Source organism: Pelobates fuscus, chromosome 1, assembly GCF_036172605.1.
Source record: "Pelobates fuscus isolate aPelFus1 chromosome 1, aPelFus1.pri, whole genome shotgun sequence".
NCBI classification, from domain to species: domain Eukaryota; kingdom Metazoa; phylum Chordata; class Amphibia; order Anura; family Pelobatidae; genus Pelobates; species Pelobates fuscus.
The window spans coordinates 88,102,741-88,125,977 of NC_086317.1; the positions used below are offsets into that span (position 1 = coordinate 88,102,741).

The following is a 23,237-nucleotide window of genomic DNA, read 5'->3' on the forward strand; positions in this document are numbered from 1 at the left end:
GGTTTGTGTGCAATGGGGTAATAAGTGAAAAAAAGGGCAGTTAACCCTTTTATCATTCGGGAACATAGCACAGAATTTACCAATGAGCCATTTAACCCTTAGAAGCGAGAATGAGGATGAAAGCATTAGTAATCGGACATTCACAGTAAAAACAAAACAATACAGACGATAATGATCAGGAAAAGTTTCGTTTCATTATATAAAATAATTGGGGAGGGACAGACAGAACACAGCATATCACTTTGCAACTAAGCGGTTGTGTGTATATTTAGCAGATAGTTTATATATCCATATAAATGTTCAGTACATTGTAATTAACGCACTCAGGATTTTAGATGTATATATTGGTTTTAGAGAAGAACCAAAATGAGGTTGTTTTTGTGTTCTTTTTCATCCATCAATTAAAAAGTAGCCGTTATGAATGCTATATTGTTGTCAATACAACAATCTGTATGTCTTGTTTATATACAATATATATTTTCCATTTTCTGTCTTTAGAGGAACACATTTTATAATATATTTATTTGTAAAGGAACAATTCAGACACCATAACCACTACAGCACACTGTTGTGGTTTTGATAAGAAAAAGTGCCCTGGCACCCCCATTGTAAGTAGAATTGGGGATCCAATGGATGCCACTCCCTGCCTCCGGGGAACCCGAATCTCCAGCTTAGGAACTTTCGTTCGTATACCTGTAAGGGAGGGCTATTTCGTTGTCTGAGAACATCAGTTGATCAATTAGCTAAGCTCTGCACCACCGGCCTTAGCTAAGACATCGTATTTCCAGCTCTGTTGGATGTAGTAGAGGTGGAAGTTGTTCCCAGGTAAGACGTCCATATGATTGAGTTTTCCTTACTGTGTTTTGATTACTGCCCCCCACTTAAACAAAACAAGTGAAATATGCACTAATAAAAAAAAACCTTACATACTACCTAGCATCATGTAAGTCTCCTAAGAGCAGCCTCTCAGAATACGGGCATAAAACCCACTTAATTAAAGGGACACTCCAGGCACCCAGACCACTTCTGCTCATTGGAGTGGTCTGGGTGCCAACTCCCACTACCCTTAACCCTGCAAGTGTAATTATTGCAGTTTTTCATAAACTGCAATATTTACATTGCAGGGTTAACTCCACCTCTAGTGGCTGTCTATTAGACAGCCACTAGAGGTCACTTCCTGGGTTCTAGCACAGGTTTCCTGTGCTAGAGCGTCGCTGGACGTCCTCACGCTGTGTGAGGACCTCCAGCGTCGCTCAAAACCCCATAGGAAATGCATGGGGTCTCCTCGGCCGGTGAGCGAGATTAGTCTCGCCCACCGGCCGACGTAATCATTAGGAGGAGCGTCGCGGAGGCGGAGACAGCGGCGAGGGACATCGCCGCTGTCCCAGGTAAGTGACTGAAGGGGTTTTCACCCCTTCAGTAACCGGGGATTGGTGGGTGGGAGGGAGAGGGACCCTCCAGTGCCAGAAAAACGGATCGTTTTTCTGGCACTGGAGTTTCCCTTTAATTAAGATAAGTCGTTTTGGTGCTTCAAGTGTCCCTTTAACGGGTGGTGTAAAACTCTCAAGCAATTCTCATGGATCTACAGACACTAGGTCAACTTATTTTTAATCATGTTTTTAGTTACACCGGTAAAACGGTTTTTGAAAGGTTTGCTAGGTTTAACTGTGAAAGGGTAGAAGCACACGTGCTTTTTCTGAATAATTTTCTAAAAGTGCTCTGCAAGCAAATGTGTGGCAGACATCCTTTCTAAGGATTTTCTGCATGCGTATACCACGTGTAAGATCCATGTGACATTCAGAATTTGCTTTAAATTGTGCACATGGTTCAGTACAGAGATAAACTCTACCTACATTTTTACCTACCGTTTGACAAACCTAATATATCAAGTACAGTGCAAACCACCCACACCCCAAAAATTTGATAATTCATCTTTAAGTACAGATCTCAATCAGTACTATGCTTGTATTGAGCAAAATACAGCTTCAGATTTAAAAACAAAACAAACAAAAACAAAAATTCCAAATTCAATAATAATGTTGCAAACCAAATAAAAATTAGGACTATCATTGCAATATATACAGTCATGGTACTGAGGAAGATGGCCGCTGTTGTATAGACAATAATAACCTCAGTAGATGCACTGAAATGAAATCATGGTATCTACATTTTAGCTCTGACTATACCGCACACAGTGACGTTATTCAATGTTCCACAATGTGGAAAAATGCAGACATCAGCAACTTTTCATAACCACAATTTATTATCTGTGGAAAACTGGAACAACACACAGTTGGAGCAAATGCTAGTAATAAGTGGAATATGACTTTAGGCATTCAATCAGTTAGACTTCTCCACTTCCTGTACAGCAGGGGCGAACAAAAATGCACTTCAGCTACTGTGGAGCTACAACTCTCATCATCCTATTTTCAAGGCTTGCAAAGCATTGTGGGAATTGCAGTTCAGCAATACCTTTACCTGTATACCTGTAATATCCCTGCCTTACAGAATAAAAATATGCTATATGACTCTCAGTACAAGGAAGGAGAATTTGCAATCAAATTGATGGGTTTCCTTTATTCTTTCTGCACTCAAAAAAAAAAAAAAGTGCTAGCACGAAGACAGTAGTAGAAAAAAAAAAAGAAAAAAAAAAAAAAAGAATTTAAACATAACCTACACCCGCTGTCTCCTTCTGCACACAGCATCCTGGAGAAGGGTATTATAGGTGGGAATCTGCAAGTCTCCCATTAAAACAAAACAAAAACAAAAAACCTTAAGGTTCTTTAGCAGATGTCTATATATTATTAATTATCAGAATGAATACTGTACAATTTCCCGAGGCTGACAGATCACTGCAGCTCCCCCTACCGGTTGTCATATTGCTACATAATTTCTCTTTTTACCTACTATAACTACTGCACCATAGTAACATAACAAACACACATATCTAATAACACCTAATAAGGTATGAGAATCTGCCTGTTGGTATTTCTCTAGATAGAGTAACTTTTATATCTCAGATTGTAAGCTCATATGAGCAGGGTCTTGTTCACCTCTTGTCCCGGTTATATTCTGTATGTAAAGCACTATGAAATAGATTTGCACTTTATAAATGCTAATAATATCATGCGTATCACCTGATCTGCCAGTGTGTGTTTGAGTTGAGGTTTAGTTATTCACCAACACGTGCTCTGAGCAAGACCACTAAACAGACCCTTTATCATACCACCATATCCAAAATAGATCGATAATGGACATGGGCTGTCAATGTATGAACAATATAGGTCATTGCCTACCACCACCCACTTTAAAAGGGGTATTACTTTTGATAGATATCTTGAGGATAGCGGTTTAGTCGTTAAAATAAAACTAATTTAAAATGTTGTTGTTGACTTCAATACCAGTTGTAGGGAAACTGAAAAATCTCCAAATATGCAATACCTAACAATTCTAAACATTCTTCTCCCCTTTCTCACCTTTCGTTTGACCCTCTCTATAAGAAACAAAATTGGGGAAGAGGAGCAGCCTGTTTATTAGGAAATGTATAAAGCAGCCGTGTTCTATATAAAGCTGCTCTTTATTACATACTCTTTGCTATACTCTCATACCACTTTGCCCTATATTGAGCTACAACAAACTCTGAAGATAGCCGCAGTCCAGAATTATATTAAGGGTGGCGGGGCCTGGATGTGGACAGAAAAAGCCGCATGGTGGAGTAGCTTCTCTAACTTTTAAAAGTAACTGTACTGCTCTTAGGGAGCCTATAGTCATTAGCTCAATGGCTAAACAGTCAGATGTAGTTTGGACTGACCTTTTGTCTCATAGTTGGTTGCCAACCGCGACTGATCACACCCAATCACACCCAATCACACCCAGGTCGGTGGGGTGAACCTGGCCTACACTGACCAACTCAGCAACTCACGAGGCCAGCTAAAGAATATTTGTTATTGCTGCTGCAATGTACTTGGAGCTTCCAATATGGCAAATGTACCTGATGGTGTTGAGTGGCACTTTGTAAAGGCGTTTGGCCAACTGTGCAATTCTTTTGGGCAGAAGTTGGCTACCTAATCACTCTTCATCGCCATATTCTGACTTACTGAACTGGAGGTTACGGAGGGTCTCAGGGTACCCATCACCTGCAGTTACAGGGCCAAAATAGTAAGGGAGAGGCTGACTTTCTTCAGGCAACGGGCAGTTAGGCTCATTCGACTCCAGCAAAGCTTCCACAGCCAAGAGGCCCTGAAGTGCAAGTGGAAAAGCAGAGCTGTTACTTTGCATAGAAGAAATGCACTCAGCACGGGATCTGGGATAACTCGGAACACCTGGTGCACTCTGACTGAGGAGCATGGTGCCGATGCCTGCAAGTAGACCTGAAGACCAGTTGGCACTATTCTGCATATCCTGGCAGCTATGGGCTAACAGCTCTCAACTTCCCGGGTAATCAGCTATCCTTCAAAAGGGGGTCTGATAGTCTTCCAGGACACTTCCTCTGCCCACAGTTTGTCTTCGGTGTTGATGTTTTACATTAATTATGTCTTTGTCTTAAAAGTCTTCAGTTGAGATGGCACAGAGAAGAGATTAAAATGTCTGATCACTAGTCAGTGTCATCCTCTATTAGCCAATACACAATAGTTCTGGGGGGAGGTGTGTGTGTGGGGGCCTTTTTTTTTTTTTTTTACAACGGTGAGCAGCCGTAGGTTGCTCACTGTTTAGTAGACATGCCCCATACTCGCAGTATAGCAAGAAGGGGCATTAGGGTGATTTTAATCACCCTGAATTAGTAATACTAAGCAATCTTTATTTTGTATTATTAAAGTAGGCTGAAAGACCAATTCTGATCCTGCAGCCTTTTAGTAGATAGCTCCCTAATGCCGTGAAACTTATGGGGCTATCTACTAAGCGGCTGCAAAATGTAGCAGCAGCATGAATCGGATCAGAATTTCATTAATTCGAATGAGATTCCAGTACCAAATTTCGTCCTAAAACAAATGGACAAACTGTACGCATTGTGTTAGGATGAAATTCGGTGGATTCGCGTTTGAAAGGCGAATGACAGGACGTTTGAAAGGCGAATGACAGGACGTTTGAAAGGCGAATGACAGGACGTTTGAAAGGCGAATGACAGGACGTTTGAAAGGCGAATGACTCCGCGCAAAAAACACAGGAGGAGAGGTGAGTATTTTGGAAAGATTTATTTGACCATAGGAAATGGAGCGGACTTAAGCTCCTCCTTTGGTCAATGTAAAAATACATAAAACAAAGTAGTCCCTACTTAGATAATTTAAAACATTTAATTTGTGAGTTTGTCAGTGTCCTTTGTAACTACACAAACATATATAAACATATACATACACACAAACGTATATCCATGCACATTTATACATACATACATACATACATACATATTGTATATATAGGTCTTCTTGCATATTCTGGATTCTTGGATGTGAATGTATGCATTCCTAATCTGTATTTATTTTTTTGAACTCTCCCCCTTCTAGTATCGTCACCTGAACAATTGTATTTTTCTCTCTATTCTCCCCTCACTCTGTGATCCTTACACAGCATATTTACAACATGAATGTTCATTTTCTGTCAGACCTGTTTTGTCTGCACTCATGTCGATTTAACCCCAGTATCACAACTCAATTTTGAATTCTAGGTGTTGTTTTTGCTCAGAAGTGCTTTAGACTTTTAGAGAAAGGGAGGTTCTCCTGTAAGCTTGTCATTCCAAAATTCTGTTCATCCAATAAGAAAAGGTATTACAAAAAAAATACAAAGGTATTACAAGAAACAAATTTAATCTGCATCACTGTACTAATACTTCTTTAACACTACATTGAATATTAATAGAGTCACCACATGGGGGAGCTAGAATACCAGTCAAGCAAAAATCCAATTTGTAACAGTTTACCAACATAGATACATATTTAACCATTAGAAAGCAAGTCAATACATCGTTTGAACATAGTGTTTACAGAGCATCGCTTTATTGAAATTAAATAAATCCTGAATCTTACATCAATACAAAGAAATGTAATTATAGCTTAGTGTCTGGTAAATTAAACATAACCACCCTTTATATTGTAGCATCATAATAAAGAAAAGAAAAAAATCATGCCTGCTTTCTTCCACTTTGTTAACTTATTTATAAGGCGCCACCAAATTCTGCAGCGCTGTACAATAGGTGGACTAACAGACAAGTGTTTGCAAAAAGACATGTTAGACACACAGGAACAGATTGTGTTGGGGGGGTCAATGACCTTTAAACAACAATCTCCCCATACTATACTTTAAATCACCCCACTATATATCTATCAGAGTTACTAGATATTTACAATAACTAGATCGGAACTACTTATCTTTGTATTAACCCCTTAACGATGGAGGCCAGTGTCTGAACCAAAATAAAACCTAGAATTTAAAGCTTTAAAGGGACACTATAGTCACCTGAACAACTTCAGCTTAATGAGGTTGTTCAGGTGAGTGCTACAGCTACCCGGAGCCTTTTTCTTGTAAGCACTGTATTTTCTGAGAAAATGCAGTGTTTACATTGGAAGCTTGGAACACCTCTTGTTGCAGTCAATCAGACGGCCACCAGAGGGACTTCCGAGTTCAGAGGCCCTAAAAAGGCCTCTCGTCCGATGCATTCTGGGTGAATGCATCAGACGGGCTATCAGCACACAAAGCACTGTGAACGCGCTTTGTGTGCTGATAGCCTGTCAGCACTGCTGTGGGCGTGGCTTCAGCTGACAGCTTCAGCTTCAGCTGACAGCTGAAGCCCGAACCCACAGGGACGCTTACGGTCCACAATAGTGGTTGAAGGGGGGGGGGGAGACCTACTCTCCTCCCCCCCCCCCCCCGGCCCCCACCGCTGTGCGGCGGGTGGGGGCCCTAAATACAAAGGACTTTCCCACGCTTGTAAAATGACACAGAGCACTGTGATTGGATGGCTTGAAATCCATCCAATCACAGTGCTCTGTGTCATTTTACAAGCGTGGGAAAATTCCAAAGAACTTTCCCACGCTTGTAAAATGACACAGAGCACTGTGATTGGATGGCTTGAAATCCATCCAATCACAGTGCTCTGCGTCATTTTACAAGCGTGGGAAAATTCCAAAGAACTTTCCCACGCTTGTAAAATGACAAAGAGCACTGTGATTGGATGGCTTAAACCCACCAATCACAGTGCTCTGTGTCATTTTACAAGCGTGGGAAAATTCCAAAGAACTTTCCCACGCTTGTAAAATGACAAAGAGCACTCTGATTGGCTTAAACCCACCAATCAGAGTGTTCTTAGCATAATTGCAGGGCGGGGCAAGGCTTTATAAGCCTTCCCCCGCCCTGCGGAGCTCAGTCTGCGCGGAGCCCTCCATGGGTGAAGATGGATTATTTTTTTTTGCGCTCGGTTTTTTTTTGTTTGTTTTTTTATTGCGTCGGTTATTATGGATTTTTATTTGGCCTTTTTTGGGGCTGAAGAAAGAAGATTTTAGAAGAAAGAAAACATCGAATGGTAAGTTGATTTTATCTCATTTTTTCTTTTTTACAGGTTTTTAGTTAATGGTCCCCCCTCATTATTTTTAGGGTGAGGGGGGTAGGTAGGGAGATATTTTTTTTTGGGGGGGGGAGGGTTAACTAGGGTCCCCCCCCCCCCCTTTGTATTTAGGGCCCCCACCCACCGCTCAGGGGTGGGGGCCGGGGGGGACAATAGGTCCCCCCCCCTTATTGATAATTTTAGGGCCCCCACCCGCCGCTCAGGGGTGGGGGCCGGGGGGGGGGGGACAGTAGGTCCCCCCCCTTATTGATAATTTTAGGGCCCCCACCCGCCGCTCAGGGGTGGGGGCCGGGGGGGGACAGTAAGTCCCCCCCCCTCATTGATAATTTTAGGGCCCCCACCCGCCGCACAGGGGTGGGGGCCGGGGGGGACAGTAGGTCCCCCCCTTATTGATAATTGTAGGGCCCCCACCCGCCGCTCAGGGGTGGGGGCCGGGGGGGGACAGTAGGTCCCCCCCTCATTGATCATTTTAGGGCCCCCACCCGCCGCTCAGGGGTGGGGGCCGGGGGGGGCAGTAAGTCCCCCCCCTCATTGATAATTTTAGGGCCCCCACCCGCCGCACAGGCCGGGGGGGGCAGTAGGTCCCCCCCCTTATTGATAATTTTAGAAAGCGAGCTGAGCTGTCAGTCAGACAGCTCAGCTCGCGAACGCGCATTCCGCGCACATGCGCGGTAAAGCGCTCAGGTTCTTCATAGGGCGGCATTCAATGCCGCTCTATGAAGAACGCGATTGGTGCAGCGCGAAGCCGTCCCATTGGGCCCCGCGATTTCGTCATTTTGACGAAAAAGGGGGCGCGGCCGAGCGGGGAGCTCGGCGCTGGAACGGAGGTAAGTTTTTAATATAAAAACACCGAATTTTTTTTTTTAATGAATGAAAGTTCATATAAAAGCAAGAAGGAAGGCTGGGGGACCTGTCTTTCTTGCTTTTATATGGTGACTATAGAGTCCCTTTAAGTTGTTCAACCATAATTTACCTACACATATTATATATACTTTTGTTCAGGAGAAAGAGGGTTTTATTTCACATCAAATATTGATGTAAAAAAAAATTTAATATAAACTTTTTTTTTTTTTTTTTGAAGGTTGAGAAATTAAGAAATATTTTCTGTATGCAGTTTTATCTGTGAATGTCATAATACTGTTGTCAGCTTTTACTGCAATAAAATACACATATTTGTATGCTGTGATGTCCAAGAAGTACAACGATGTCCCTATGTACAGATTATATGGTGTTTTGGAAAGTTACAGGGCCAAATATATGAGAGAGAGATAGACAGACAGACAGAGAGAGAGACCGAGACAATCTAAGTGTATTTATATATAATTATTTTATTATATAGTAATACAATTTAATCACAGAAGATTTGGCACCCAGTGTTGACCAGGGTAAGAGAACAAACCATTGCAGGTTAAGGTTTTTGGTTTTTTTTTTGCTTTGATTTTTTACAGAAATTTTGCTCTACAAATTCAGTTTTCTCAAGCACTTCAAAGTGGGGGCAGACACCTAAATATTTACAGGACACTTGCATTAGGAATACATTTCTTTAAACACTGCTTTGTATTAGGTAGTGGACATTCCAACCCACTGGATTTTCCCTCCTCAATGCTGTGCAAAATACATGCAGCCCATCCCAGTACAGGCCCAACACTTGGAAGACATTGATAAATAAAAATAAATTAAAAAAAAAAAATTAAAATGTTTTTAAAGACAGTTTGACACAGCATTGAGCGACACTGTAGTGTCAGCAGTATATTTCAGTATATTAAACAAATTACATGGAACAAAATAACTGCATTGGGCCTATTTCGAACATTTCCAATAGGATTCATTGACTGAATACATCTCTATGAGGAGATGCTGATCGTCGAGCACTGTGTTTGGCTCCACCATCAATCCTTTTGGCTGAGATAATCAGAATTGATTTACCATATGAAAGCAATGGATTGGGTGAGATAGTCCATTCTAATGATCTCAGTCAAGGAGGCAGATCGGAGGCGGGACCAGCGCTGGCAGCTCTAGAATAAAGGTGGAATTAGGGGGCCTAATACATAAATAATGTTTTAACACTATAGGGTCAGGAATACACATTTGTGTTCCTGGCCCTACCATGTTCCTTTAATATAGCCCTGGGTAAAACACATCAGACAATAAGTTTTACAAATTTCCTCAAGAGCCCCTTTGACATTTAAAAAAAAAATATGATCTAAATGTTTTGTCATTATTACTCTCTGTGCAGTTCTAAAATCATTGACACAACCCTCCAAAAATAGACATTTCCTATTTAACGAAAGAAACAGAAAATAAAAAGCGTTGGATTAACTGGTTACATTGCAGTTAGTGAATGGGTTAATTGTTTGAACACCAATATAGACCTTGAACCACAAACAGAGACACACCTACCTTTACCCATACCTCTACAGCTACATATAGCAATGCAGCACAAACAAGTCAATGTTCAATTAATAAGGCTTAAATTGCATTTTTACAGTAACAATTTTGAAGGGGGTGGCTTAAGGTAAGTATTATTTTATTATTTCTATAGCGCCATCAGATTCCATAGCGCTGTACAATGGTTGGAGAAAGTATGTAGCTGCAGTCGAGTACAAAAGCGAATGCGTGTTTCAACAGGCACCATCCTCAACCGCTATTTCAAGTAACACCTGTCACATTTAGAAAACATAACATTCTACCAGTGTGATGGAACGTTGGCACACACATTTGCATTATATTTGCCTGTTATTAACATCCATTGCAGTCATCCAAACGAATGTCAGAACGTTTGCCAAACATTTGTTTAAATATTCATCAAACGGATGCAGCCAACATGTGATGTGACAAATTGCCCCATTCTTATTTCTCACTAACTTTCCAAGCACTGCCAAATTACTTGTAGGATTGAAAAACATCTGGGGGCTTTTGTGTGTATTATTTATTTTTTGCATGACCATTTTATTTACTTATAACTCGCATTCCTAAGTTTGGAATTTTTCTGGGAGGAGAGGGGAATGGGGGGGGGGGGGTGGTTATTTATTTTTTTGTATTTTTAATTTTTAGGCATTAATGCGGTCTCTAGTAGCCTGATTTATCCTAAGGACATCATCATTCTACGTGCTGACAAATAATTATCTCTACTGTATTAAAGGTTTTTCATTTGACCACATAGGGCTGAACTGGATATATGCTGGTTTTTATTACCCAAATGCAGTTCTTAAGAGATGATCGATAACTACTAGTCTTAACGAGATCTCCTAAGGCTGTATTAGAGTAAATCACGTTTTTTTTGGTTGTTTTTTTTAAAAGCCCGAGCGCAAAAAGCTCATTATTCTGTTGCCAAGCCCATGGAAACTGCTGACCATCACAAACTCAAAGAATTTAACAGTATTAGCTAACTAGTAATGCTTTGTATCCAATAATAAACTAAGTGCAATTACGAATTTATTATGTAGGGTTGGGGAAGATGAGGCAGTCGGCAGAACAAAGACAATGCAAGTCAAGTCAGATGGGATTCGAGATATTGGTATGGTAACAGTTACAAATCATAGACAGACTGACACAGAACATTAAAAGACTATCAACTCCAGCCATCGCTATGACAATCTCTGTGGTTTGTTAAAAATCAGCAAAACCATTTTTTCTGTCCTTTTCTTTTTGCACAGTTTAGTAACAAAAGGTATCTATACTGCTAGAATATCATCAGGGGCGGACTGACACCTCACAGGGCCCTCGGGCAGTGGGTGATCAAGGGCCCGCCCTCCTGGTCCTGGTCCAAGGTTTTCTGGTTCCCTGCTATTCTTCTACCCCTTCTTTCTGGTGCTTTTACACATATATTATGTGTAGGCTGCCCAGCACACAGAATGGATGTGTGAGCCACAAATCCCTGACTCCCACATCCCCGAGTGCACCCCAAAATGGCCAGATTTACTTTTAAGGGGTTAATCCAACCAAAACCAGTGTTTTAATAAACACTGTTTTTAGATGGAGTAACCCTTGCTGGCGTGCCTCCCAAGCAATTAAAATAAAGCAAATTTAATTACACACTTCCACTAATTTTGCTTTGGACATCACAAGCAGCATCCCCCACATGTACAACCTTAAAACTAGCCACATGTGTTTGGAGTCTACTTGTGGGGTTGCGTGTGTGGGGGATGTGGTTAGTGATGTGTTCCTGTATGTCAAAGTGTTGTGTTAGATTAATCCTTTCTCTTGTTTTACCTATTGTACAGCGCTGCAGAATATGTTGGCGCTTTATAAGAGATTGTAAAAGTTGTGTGTGTGAAGGCTGTGTGCAGTATTGCAATGGTGGGTATGCTGTTTGTGATGTGTATGTGAAGGGAGGCTGCATGTCATTTTGTATGTGTGGGGATGCTGCTTGTGGTGTGTCTATACAGTGAGGCTCCTTGTGGGTTTTTGCGTGTGTGAATGGGGCTATTTGCAGTGCATTATGTGAGTAGAGGGGGCTGGCTGTGTTGCAGTGTGTGTGGGATAGAATCTGTAGTAGGCATCTGGTGGTTACTGGGGCTGTAGTGTGTGCGTGTTTGGATAATAGAGGTTCTACTGTGTATAAGTTGGATAGTGGCTGTAGTGTGTGTGTGTAGGGGGATAAATGCTGAAATAGGTGCAGGGAGGCACAGAGGCTGTGGTGGGCACTGTGAGGCGCGGGACTGAGGTGGGCGCAGGGAGGCACGGGGACTGAAGTGGGGGGTGGGGCTGGACAGAGTATGAGATGGGACATAGATGTTGTGGTGAGCTCAGGAAGGGACATAGGGGCTGTGGTGGGTACTGAAAGGGATAGGAGCTATGGTAGTTGGAGGTGGCATAAGGGATGTGGTGGGAGCATAGGGGTTTGGGTGGAAATATGGATAGGTAGATCCTGGGGTGAGTGTTGGGAGGAATGGTGGCTGAGGTGAGTGCAGGGGGGTTGAGGTGGGTGCAGGAGCAGCTGTGGTGGATGCAGACGGGGCTGAGGTGGGTGCAGGGGAAGCTGTGGTGTGTGCAGAAGGAGCTGTGGTGGGTGCGGATAGACAAGGGGCTGTTGTGGGCACAGGATGGGACATAGAGACTGTAGTGGGCACAGGGAGGGACATAGTGGCTGTAGTGGGTACTGGAAGGCATAGGAGCTATGGTAGGTGGAGGTGGCATAGGGGCTGTGGTGGGTACAGGGATAGGTAGATCCTGGGGTAAGTGCAAGGAGGAATGGTGGCTGAGGTAGGTGCACGGGAACTGAGGCAAGTGCAGGGGGAGCTGTGGTTAGTACGGGGGGGCTGAGGTGGGTGCAGGTGGAGCTGTGGTTAGTACAGGGGGGTCGAGGTGGGTACAGGGAGAAAGGGGGCTGAGGTGGGTGCAAGGGGAGATGTGGTGTGTGGAGGAGGAGCTTAGGTGGGTATTGGGGGCTGAGGTGGTTACTGGGGGCGGAGGTGGGTACAGGGGGGCTGAGGTAGGAGCAGAGGTGGGTACTGGGGGCTGAGGTGGGAGCAGAAGTGGGTACTGGGGGCTGAGGTGGGTAAAGGAGGTTGAGGTGGGTAATGAGGGGTAGAGGTGGGTAATGAGGGGTAGAGGTGGGAGCAGAGATGGGTACTGGGGCTGAGGTGGGAGCAGGGGGGCTGAGGTGGGTACTGGGGGCTGAGGTGGGTACAGGGGGGCTGAGGTGGGAGCAGAGGTTGGTACAGGGGGGCTGATGTGAGTACAGGGGGGCTGATGTGGGTACTAGGGGCTGAGGTGGGTACTGGGGAGCTGAGGTGGGGGCTGAGGTGGGTACTGGGGCTGAGGTGGGTACAGGGGGGCTGATGTGGGTACAGGGGGGCTGAGGTTGGGCAGAGGTGGGTACAGGGGGCTGAAGTGGGCCCTGAGGTGGGAGCAGAGGTGGGTACAGGGGGCTTAGGTGGTAGCCGAGGTGGGTACAGGGGGGCCGAGGTGGGTACTGGGGGGCTTAGGTGGGAGCAGAGGTGGATATTGGGGGCTGAGGTGGGTACAGGGGGGCTAAGGTGGGAGCAGAGGTGGATATTGGGGCATAGGTGGGTACAGGGGGGCTGAGGTGGGTACTGGGGGCTGAGGTGGGAGCAGAGGTGGGTACAGGGGGGCTGAGGTGGGAGCAGAGGTGGGTACTGGGGGGATGATGTGGGTACTGGGGGCTGAGGTGGGTGCAGAGGTGGGTACTGGGGGCTAAGGTGGGTAGAGGGGTGCAGAGGTGGGTAGAGGGGTGCAGAGGTGGGTAGAGGGGTGCAGAGGTGGGTAGAGGGGGCTGAGGTGGGTAGAGGGGGGCTGAGGTGGGTACAGGGGGCTGAGGTGGGTACTGGGGGGCTGAGGTGGGTACGGGGGGCTGAGGTGGGTACTGGGGGCTGAGGTGGGTACTGGGGGGGCTTAGGTGGGTACTGGCGGGGCTGATTTGGGGTACTGGGGGGGCTGATTTGGGGTACTGGGGGGGCTGGTTTTGGGTACTGGGGGGGCTGATTTGGGTACTGGGGGGGCTGATTTGAGTACAGGGGGGGCTGATTTGAGTACTGGGGGGCTGATTTGAGTACAGGGGGGCTGATTGGAGTACAGGGGGGGCTGATTTGGGTACAGGGGGGCTGAGGTGGGTACAGGGGGGCTGATTTGGGTACTGGGGGGGGCTGATGTGGGTACTGGGGGGGGGGGCTGATATGGGTACAGGGAGACAGGGGGGTGCTGACCTGAATTAAAATTATAAGAAGCTTACCTGTGCTGTTTGCCAGGCTGCTCCAGCTACCTATCGTCCAGTGCTCTTCAGGCAGGGCAGGAAGTGATGTCACTTCCTGGCCCCGCCTCTTCCTCCTCACACACAGCACCGCACGGCTGGAGACCTGGCAGCAAGAACTGAATACTCACTGCCAGGTCTCCCTGAGAGAGAGTAAACGGGTGAGGGAGGAAGGGGTTAACTACAGAGTGATATGCTGCAGGGGCCCTGCAGCATATCACTGGAATAACGGAGGAATCAAGTTTTCTGGCTGAGGAGATCTCTGATCTCCTGAACAGGGCATGACTGTGCTGCCGGGCCCCTGACTGCCTCGGGCCCTCGGTCCATGACCGATCTGCCCGACCTGTCAGTCCGCCCCTGAATATCATTAGTCCAGACAAATGAATGGCTGAAAAAGAATATCGAGTGGTTGTTGTCAGGGAAAAACACAAGGAAAGTTAGAAAAAGTGGAAGGAGGAAAAATTGGGACAGTCAAAAAAACAAGGTATTCAGAGTCAAAAAGCAGACATACAGTGGGAGAAGAGGTAGAATATAAACATACACTCGGAAGAAGTCAGTAAGAAGTAGAAAGCACATCACCAGACACAAAGTAGGATGATATTGCACCAGTCAAATAATGTTAGCAGACATCTGTAGTTTTACTGGTCAATTCACTGCCATTTAGGAGTTAAATCACTTTTGTTTCTGTTTATGCAGCCCTAGCCACACCTCCCCTGGCTGTGATTGACACAACCTGAATCAAAACAAAATAGTTTCATTTTCAATCCGATGTAACTAACTTTAAAAGTTTATCTCCAAATTTGTAAATGTTACTTTATTAACAGGGCAGGAGATGAGAAATTCTAAGTTAAACAGAATCTAAAATAAAGGAAGTGTAAACATTAGCTGACTCTTTACAGGAACTGTTTAGGAAGGCTGTGCAAATCACATGCAGAGAGGGGTGTCTAGGGTTGTATAAACAAAGTGATCTAACTCCAAAATGGCCAAGAATTGAGCAGTGAGACTGCAGGTTCATGATCTATACAGCAAAACAGCATCATTAAGCTAAAGTTGTTCTGGTGACTATAGTGTACCTTTAAGAAAAATGAGTACCAGTCTGTGTAGACATTGCAGTGGAGTATCTGATAGACATTGCAAGCAAATTTAAAGGCTTATTGCTGGACTAGCACTGTGTATATAGGTAGAAAGGCACTCCATGCAACAGAATAATGTGAAGTAGCCATATATAAGGGCATGGTCCAGATAAACCAAGTGTAAGAACAACTATCGCCTAAACACTATTGTTTAATAAAAAAAAAGTCTGTGCGGTGTTAGAAGGGGAGGACTTACAAAGGCTTTAAACAAAAGATCTGCAGCTTTGCAAGTTATTTTTAAACACCCTCAATAAAAAAATGCATAAGTAAATGCATGTATGTTTTATTGGGGGTATGTCTACTAAACAGTGTGTGGGGGTTTGTTTAGTTTTTATTTTGGCATTTAAGTGTCCTGGTATTATGGTCCTAATGAAAAACATGAAAAAGCACGGTTATAAGTTTAACAATGACCTTCATATGATTAACTATGATTAAGTGGCCAAAAAGGCAGGCATAAACTATAAATAAATAAATGTATATATCATGAAAAAAAAAATAATAATTCTGCGTTCTCCCAAACATTTCCTTTAGATTTATTGTTTTAAATTTTTTTTTTATGTCCCCCAAATAATAAAAAAAAATATAGATTGTGTATTTAACACAAACTGCTATGTAACAAAGATTTAGGAGAATGCAATCTATAGTTTACAGTAGGGGGTGCTAGTACTCTAATAATTGTAGCTGTTCTAATCAGAAAACGCAGAGAGACATTACCTAGGATTTAAGGTTTTGTAAGGTCAGTGCACACATTTAGAATCCAATTCACATAGTGTTTCCTGGAACTCAAGGCACAATAGCAATGAATTATCAATTTATTTACCTATAATTGTTTAGGGATTTCTATTATATTTTAGTGCAGATAGTGGAATAAATAAACGTGCTCTGAAAAGCAAGCATGTGAAACACTGCAAAAATGTGCAAAAGCTGGACAAGTGTTCAAGTAATAAGAAAAAAAAAAACTGTTTTTTCTTTTTAATGACCCAGCAATCTTATTATAAACCATGACTACTTATCTCTTCTCTTTAGGCCATAATAGAACCAAGATGTATTTATTTACTACTAGTGTTTAATTACATTAATTTAAATGTCGTATAAAAATGCACAAATTCATAGGCCTAAAATAATGGTAATAAATGCTTTTGGCATTCAATCCCTGGTCTCCTGTTTCTTTCTGCTTAGAGGTAGCAGAATAGTGGAATGGTTATGAAATTGTCAGGGACAAGGTTGAGACATATAAGGAGGCTTTACTTTCTGTACTCTCAAATGGAAGGACTAAGCCCACAAAACAAGCCCCCAACTGGCTGAGATGGTGGAGAGATCGTTCACGTCCAGCGCATGGACTATTTGTTTTATGTCAAATTTGATGGACTAGCAATTGGAAAAAAAATGTGAATTCTATCAGACTGGCAGTAACTAAAACTACTTCAGTCAACATGATTTTGATAACAAGAACTATGCCTATGATTTCGGCTCCTTTCTTCCACCGATATTTGTAAGGAAATATAATATCACTCACAGTTGCATTGGGCTTGGAAGAGTGGCCACATTCAAAAGCACTGTGCATGGGTAAATTGAACACGTACACTCAGCCAGGTCCCGCTTGGGTCTGAACATTTTGGGTTTTATTAACCTCTTAAAGACACATGACATGTGTGACATGTCATGATTCCCTTTTATTCCAGAAGTGTGGTCCTTAAGGGGTTAAGCTAACCCAGGCTTTGCACAACATTTGTAAGGGAATAGTAAACATCATGCCAAAGTTAAAAAAAAGTGGAGAAAAAACATAATTCTACAAATCTGCTATTTAACCTAAAATGTTCATCTACCTTCTCAATTCTCCACAACTCCCCATTTATTGAATAACACCCATTTTATTGGAAGTAAAATACCAAGGGTGTGGCACTAAGAAAGTGTGTGATTTTGTTTGTTTTATCCATATATCTGAAGCATGTTACTTTAACATATATAATGTATCGGCAAGTTTGGGAACAGAGGCATTGTTGTGTGTACGCTGGCTTTAATTACATGTGGTGGTTTGGCAGAGAATCTCATCCACCTTCAGATATTATACACAATGGTTAAGTCTGCACACGCCAACCGATTCCCGAGTCTTAAATAAAAAAAATTAAATAAATATAAAAAAAACACTATTGTGAAAATCAGCAGAAATGATAATACAAAAATTCCTTTCATTCCGTGCGCTCACACAGGCTGTTTCCGCTTTTATTGCATGTTACAGGCTAGAAATAAGGAAAGACAGCTGTGCCTGGTCCACAGGCTCTAGACAGCCACAAAATCCCCCCTCTCTCTGATATAGATGTACCGCATTATCACCTATGAGCAGAGTTCACATTGGCTGCTAGAGGACCATTCTTTAAGAGAGTTTGTTGAATCGCTGAGGTGATGGGTATTTTCCAAAGTTCCGAGAAATTAAGCAGCGCTATGCAATGCAACAGAATGACAGGAAATAAGGGCTGTGTTCAAGGATAGCACCAAATTCCAATGACACCGAAATATGTGGTTGAATTTTCCATTGACTTCACTCGTGTCACAAATTATGGCGGAAGTTGTGCAAAACAATACACACCAGTATTTCTGATAATGTTTCAAATTTTTTGTTTCCACCACAGTGAATTGAAAATGTATTAAAGGAACAACGTTCCAAGAATCATAAGTTCTAGAGACCGCTGTAATGAATAAAATCAATGTTCATTCCAAACTGTGGGGAAAAGGACAAAACAATCTATCCAAAATAGAGTGAAATTAGGATGATTAATCCTAAAACCAGGAGAAATAGAGTGGAGATAATTGGCCTAACTGGAATTAAAGATGCAAATGCTGTAATAAATGCAAATATAGGGGGGCAGGAAAAGGGCTAAGAACATAGGGTATAGATACCTCTAGATGAAGAATACAAATATTGTAAATAAAAATACAGGTAAAAATATGTGAAGATATGGACAGGAAAGGTGCCCTATATAGTGATTGAAAATGTCCACAATCATACATTTGCTAATTAATCAAGTGAAAAAGATATATAAATGTATGAAACAGAATAAAAAATAACAATTATAGTCCCAGATAAAATATAGTCCCAGATAAAAAATGTGAAATAAGGAAACAATAATTTGTTATTTCTCACTGTACATTAATTGTTAAATTAGACAGAATATCTTTGAAATATTTGTGTATACCACAGGCATGTAATGTGACATGGGAAAAGCCAATGAACAAGCTGCCCTAAATAAAAAGCAAAAAAACTAACAAAACATAAAATACACTTGACCCCAATAAATAGATCTACTCCCCTTTTAGCACTCTCTCTTACAGTGACATTTGTTTCCTACAGCTGTTTCTGCTCATTGAAGTCATTTTCTTCCCATGCCCCCCCCCCCCCCCCCCCCTCTCCTGCCTTCCACATACCAGAATGTGTACAATGAGAAAATGTTGAGGAAAAAAAAAATACATAATGCAAAATGTATTAAAAAAAAAATGAAAAAAATAAAACGTGACTTTGGAGATTCAGAAAGTGGATGTGACTCCACAGCGAACAGACCATGGAACTTCATTTAAAAGGACTATATAAGATCATCAATGACTACAGTAAAAATGTAAAATGCACTATAACTGCTTCATCTCGTGAATTGGTTACAGAATCTAGATTCCCCTGGCACCATCTTTCCATTCAATATTAAACCATTTTTAATGTTTTGATGTTAAATGAGGGCCCCGGCAGCCCCATCCTATCTGTGCTGAGGAGGCATTAGTTTAAACGGGCAGCTGTGATTGACCTATCACATCGCCCATTGCTGCTATGAATTGGTATGGGTAGAAGGAGGTAAATGCTGCCACTGTCTTACATAACTCCAGTAGGGGGCCGCCACTGTGGGCGGCCAGGGATCCTAATTTAGTGCTAAACTGCTCGGAAATGGTTTAAAACGGAATGGAGGGACAGTGCCGGGGGACTCCAGGTACTATAACTACTTAAGTGAGATTAAATGGCCCTTCAAATTATGCTCAGTTTATTAAACCAGTGGCTGCTGGCATTTTCCAATAATTATGGATAATAATTGTTCCAAGTAAGGCAGACAGTTAATGTAACTTTGAAAAATATTTAATAAACTCTACACTCAAACTCTTAAAAAATTCCAGTCAGTTATTTAAAAAAAAAAAAAAATAATTCTCCTGACTTTCACTGTTGCAGTGATTCTCCTGCATTTTGAATTAAATTCACTTTATACAGAGTATCAATAAGCACTTTTATAAAAACACTATACTGTATAATCTTCTGTAGCAATACCCCTTTTTGTGGCTCCCTAAATTCTAGCATACTTTCATGCTATTGATATAAAGAGGGTGCAGCATGAGTTCAGATGTCTTCTCTCTTTCCCTTATTGCCAAACACTCCAAACCTGTTGTTAGGGAAATATATTACAATACATCTAACCAGTTAACCCACTTTAGACCCATACCTACTTTGTTTAAATGTTTGCCTTGGACAATATCAGGACACAGGACAAGTTTGATTGGACATATACATGTGTGAATTAAAGAACACTTTAGGGTCAGGAACACAAAACATGTATTTCTGACCCTATAGTGTTAAAATCACCATCTAGGCCCCCTGGTCCCTGCTTCTCTCCCTCCCCCCCCCCCCCCCCTAAATATAGTAAAATCTTACGGTTTTCTAGTCTGCTGCTGCTGACTCTGCCCCTGATCTGCTTCCTTGCCTGACGTCATCAGAAGTGGTGATCTCAGCCAACCACAATGCTTTCCCATAGGAAACCATTGGATTGGCTGAGATGGTCAACGAGGCAGAGCAGGGGCAGAGTCAGCACAAGTCAAACAGAGCCCTGGCCAAATCAGCACATCCACATAGAGATGCACTGAATCAATGCATCTCTATGAGGAAAGTCCATGCAGAGGATGGAGATACTGAAGGGCATGTGCAGCACTGTGGCCATCTGAGAAGAGGCCAGTGGAGGTGCCCCTAGGCTGTAATGTACACACTGCGTTTTCTCTGAAATCACAGCGTTTACTGCAAAAAGCCTGTACAATAACCTGTAGTTGTTCTGGTGACTATAGTGTTGCTTTAGTTACGGTTTAACACCAACTCTCTTTAGTTAGAGGGCTAGAAGAGGAAGCTCTGGAAATGTTTTTGATGAGGTTTGCTTAATTAGGTTTCTGGCTATCTTTTCTTATAACCGAAATACTTTTAGGGTATATCATTTTTTAATATATATATATATATATATATATATATATATATATATATATATATATATATATATATATATATATATATATATATATATATATATATTATTGTGCCCTTTTTGGATTAGAATATAATTGACAGCACATATCTCCGCAGGTGATCAGAAAATCTTTTTTTTTTTTTTTTAAATCTGCCAATTGATTTTTATTTGATTTGATGGGGTAATAGGGATCCCCGGTTCATATTTTTTTCCTTTGGGGTTATAGCTTACATATAGAAGATTTTGTATCTTCCATGAATGTAACCCACTGTCAAAGTGCCCAAATACCAATCAATTGCCTGTTATAATTTTCATCCAATTCCCCCACTAAGAATAGCACTAAACTGTATTTTTAACACTAGTGCACCTATATTGACAATCATTTACTGGTATGCCAGATAAATGTCATGAACCTTTTGTATCCTTAAATCACCCATAATCCAATTTTAGATCTAATGCATTCATAGCAGACATAATGATCTTACACATTTGCAAAGACGGCAACTATTATTCTTTAATAGTGTACAGAACATGCTTTTCACTGCAGATCAGTCTGTCTTCTTCCCTCCCTGAGAAATCATGGTATGTGGAATGATTACATGACTCAGGAGTCTAGGGTGTGAACCAATAAGATAAATAATTACTTTATCGTTGCTGAGTGCAGGTGACATTAAACTATGCTAATTTCAGCTCTGCAGCCACAGACTGTTCAAGGCTCTTAGTGCTAAACACATCAATCAACTCCCAAGTGGATCAGAGCCGGATGAAAGCTTCAGCAAAGGAAGAGGCAACATCCCTAACCAGGAGATTTCTTTGGCGGGAAAAAAATAAAAAGTTGAAAAAGGAAAGGGAATGTGCATAACACTCTTTGAAAAATTGCCTACCCTTCCTGCTCTAGATACTGGCACCAACTCAAAAAAAAACAAAAAACAAACACGTTTTGGTTATATCAAGTGATGCAGTGGTGCCCTAATAATATATCCACAGATGTTGTAGAAGTACAACTCCCATGATGCTTTGCATGTATCTAGAATGTCTTTAAAATGATAATGATAATTATGTACCTCTACTTTTTGAATGTTTTAATGCGCTAGAGGATTGCCTTTGGGGTACCTCACGGGCGATTGTTTTATGCATACGCACAACAAAAATAAAGAATTTTAAAAAAAATGATAAAGCATCATGGGAGCAGTAGTTTGAAAAAATCTAGGGATCTGCCATTTGGCTTCATTAGGCTGCCTTCATTGTAGAGTTGAGGATTTTTTTTATTAAATTATATCACTTGATAAAAGTAAAAAAAAAAAAAAATTACATTTTTTTACAAAAATGAATGGGGACGGAGAGGGGGGAATTCAACATTTTACATATAAAACAGAGCTTTATAAATGGTAAATCCACTTAGTAAAGCGAGATTTATTGCCCATGTCCAAGCGTTTAACTTGGAAAGTGCTTGCTGAGCATCATGAGAGTTTTAATTCAACAATAGCAGGAGAGCTACCTGTTGGCATATCATTTAAAAAAAATAGATATTCCAAAGGAACCGTGTCAAGGTCAATAAAGCTTCTGATAGACGTGTGTATATCTATATATCTCAACATATAGCATGGTAAGTAATGCGTAAAACCACCTTTGCTAGCACTATGACTTGCACAATGTATAGATCAGAGGTTTATCTTTTAAAGCAATACCAAAATATGCTGGCAATGACAGGAGCACTTTAATATTTCACATATGCAGAGATACAGAATATGCAAAACAAATCTATTACCTATATTGGATTTTTCTCCACCTAGTTTTTCTCCTTTAAAATCATTATATATTAGTGCCCATTAGGCTTGCCTGCTTTATGGTGTAAACCAAACAGAACACACCCTTTTACAACAGCACTATTAGGTAATAGGTTGCCATAATAAAAAGAAAATGCAACAGGCTCCAGGAATATCACCATGGTAGTATGCTAAAGGCCAGAAACTAGTGTTACCGTAGCCTAGGACCACTCCTTACACATGTCATGTCACTGGTCTATAAAAACATTAGCATTAAGAAATATCAACAACATAGTCTGCAGCAAACTACAGTGAGTATTAAGACATTCAATTAAAATAAATAAAAAGTATTTCACACTCAGAAATGAGATCACTACTCTCTGCAGCGCTCGAGTGCACTCACAGCCAACTTCACCAACTGTGGCCTGGTAGGTCACAACATCGGGGACTTTCCTGATAGAGCTGCCTGGGGCCGTCCCCTTGTAGCTGCCCTTTAATTCCAAACTTCTCTTACAATTAAAGTTGCAAGGCCGGTAATGCTACAAATACTGAGCTCTGACTCTTACTGCCACATCATCTACTCAAAAGGGAAATGCACATCCTACTACATGATTGCAGTTTTTATGAAGAGCCAAATTTAAACTCTGAGGTGCAGAAGATCCTCAGGGAGCAGGCCATCTGCTAGTGTAAGTTCTTGAGCCCTATGATGTTGGTTGGCTTCACTACTACACCTCTGGTGGAGGGGGCGCTCCTTTGCACTTCACCTTATAAGGGTGCCCTGTTCCCTTATCTGTGCAATGTAAAACATTGCAG

At 41.8% G+C, this 23,237-nt stretch overlaps 1 protein-coding gene across 8 annotated transcripts in view; it reads right to left on the reverse strand.

The window, feature by feature from the left end:
• Window positions 1–23,237, reverse strand: part of MYO18A (myosin XVIIIA) — a 277,949-nt gene that overhangs the window by 186,817 nt on the left and 67,895 nt on the right. The window lies entirely within an intron of this gene.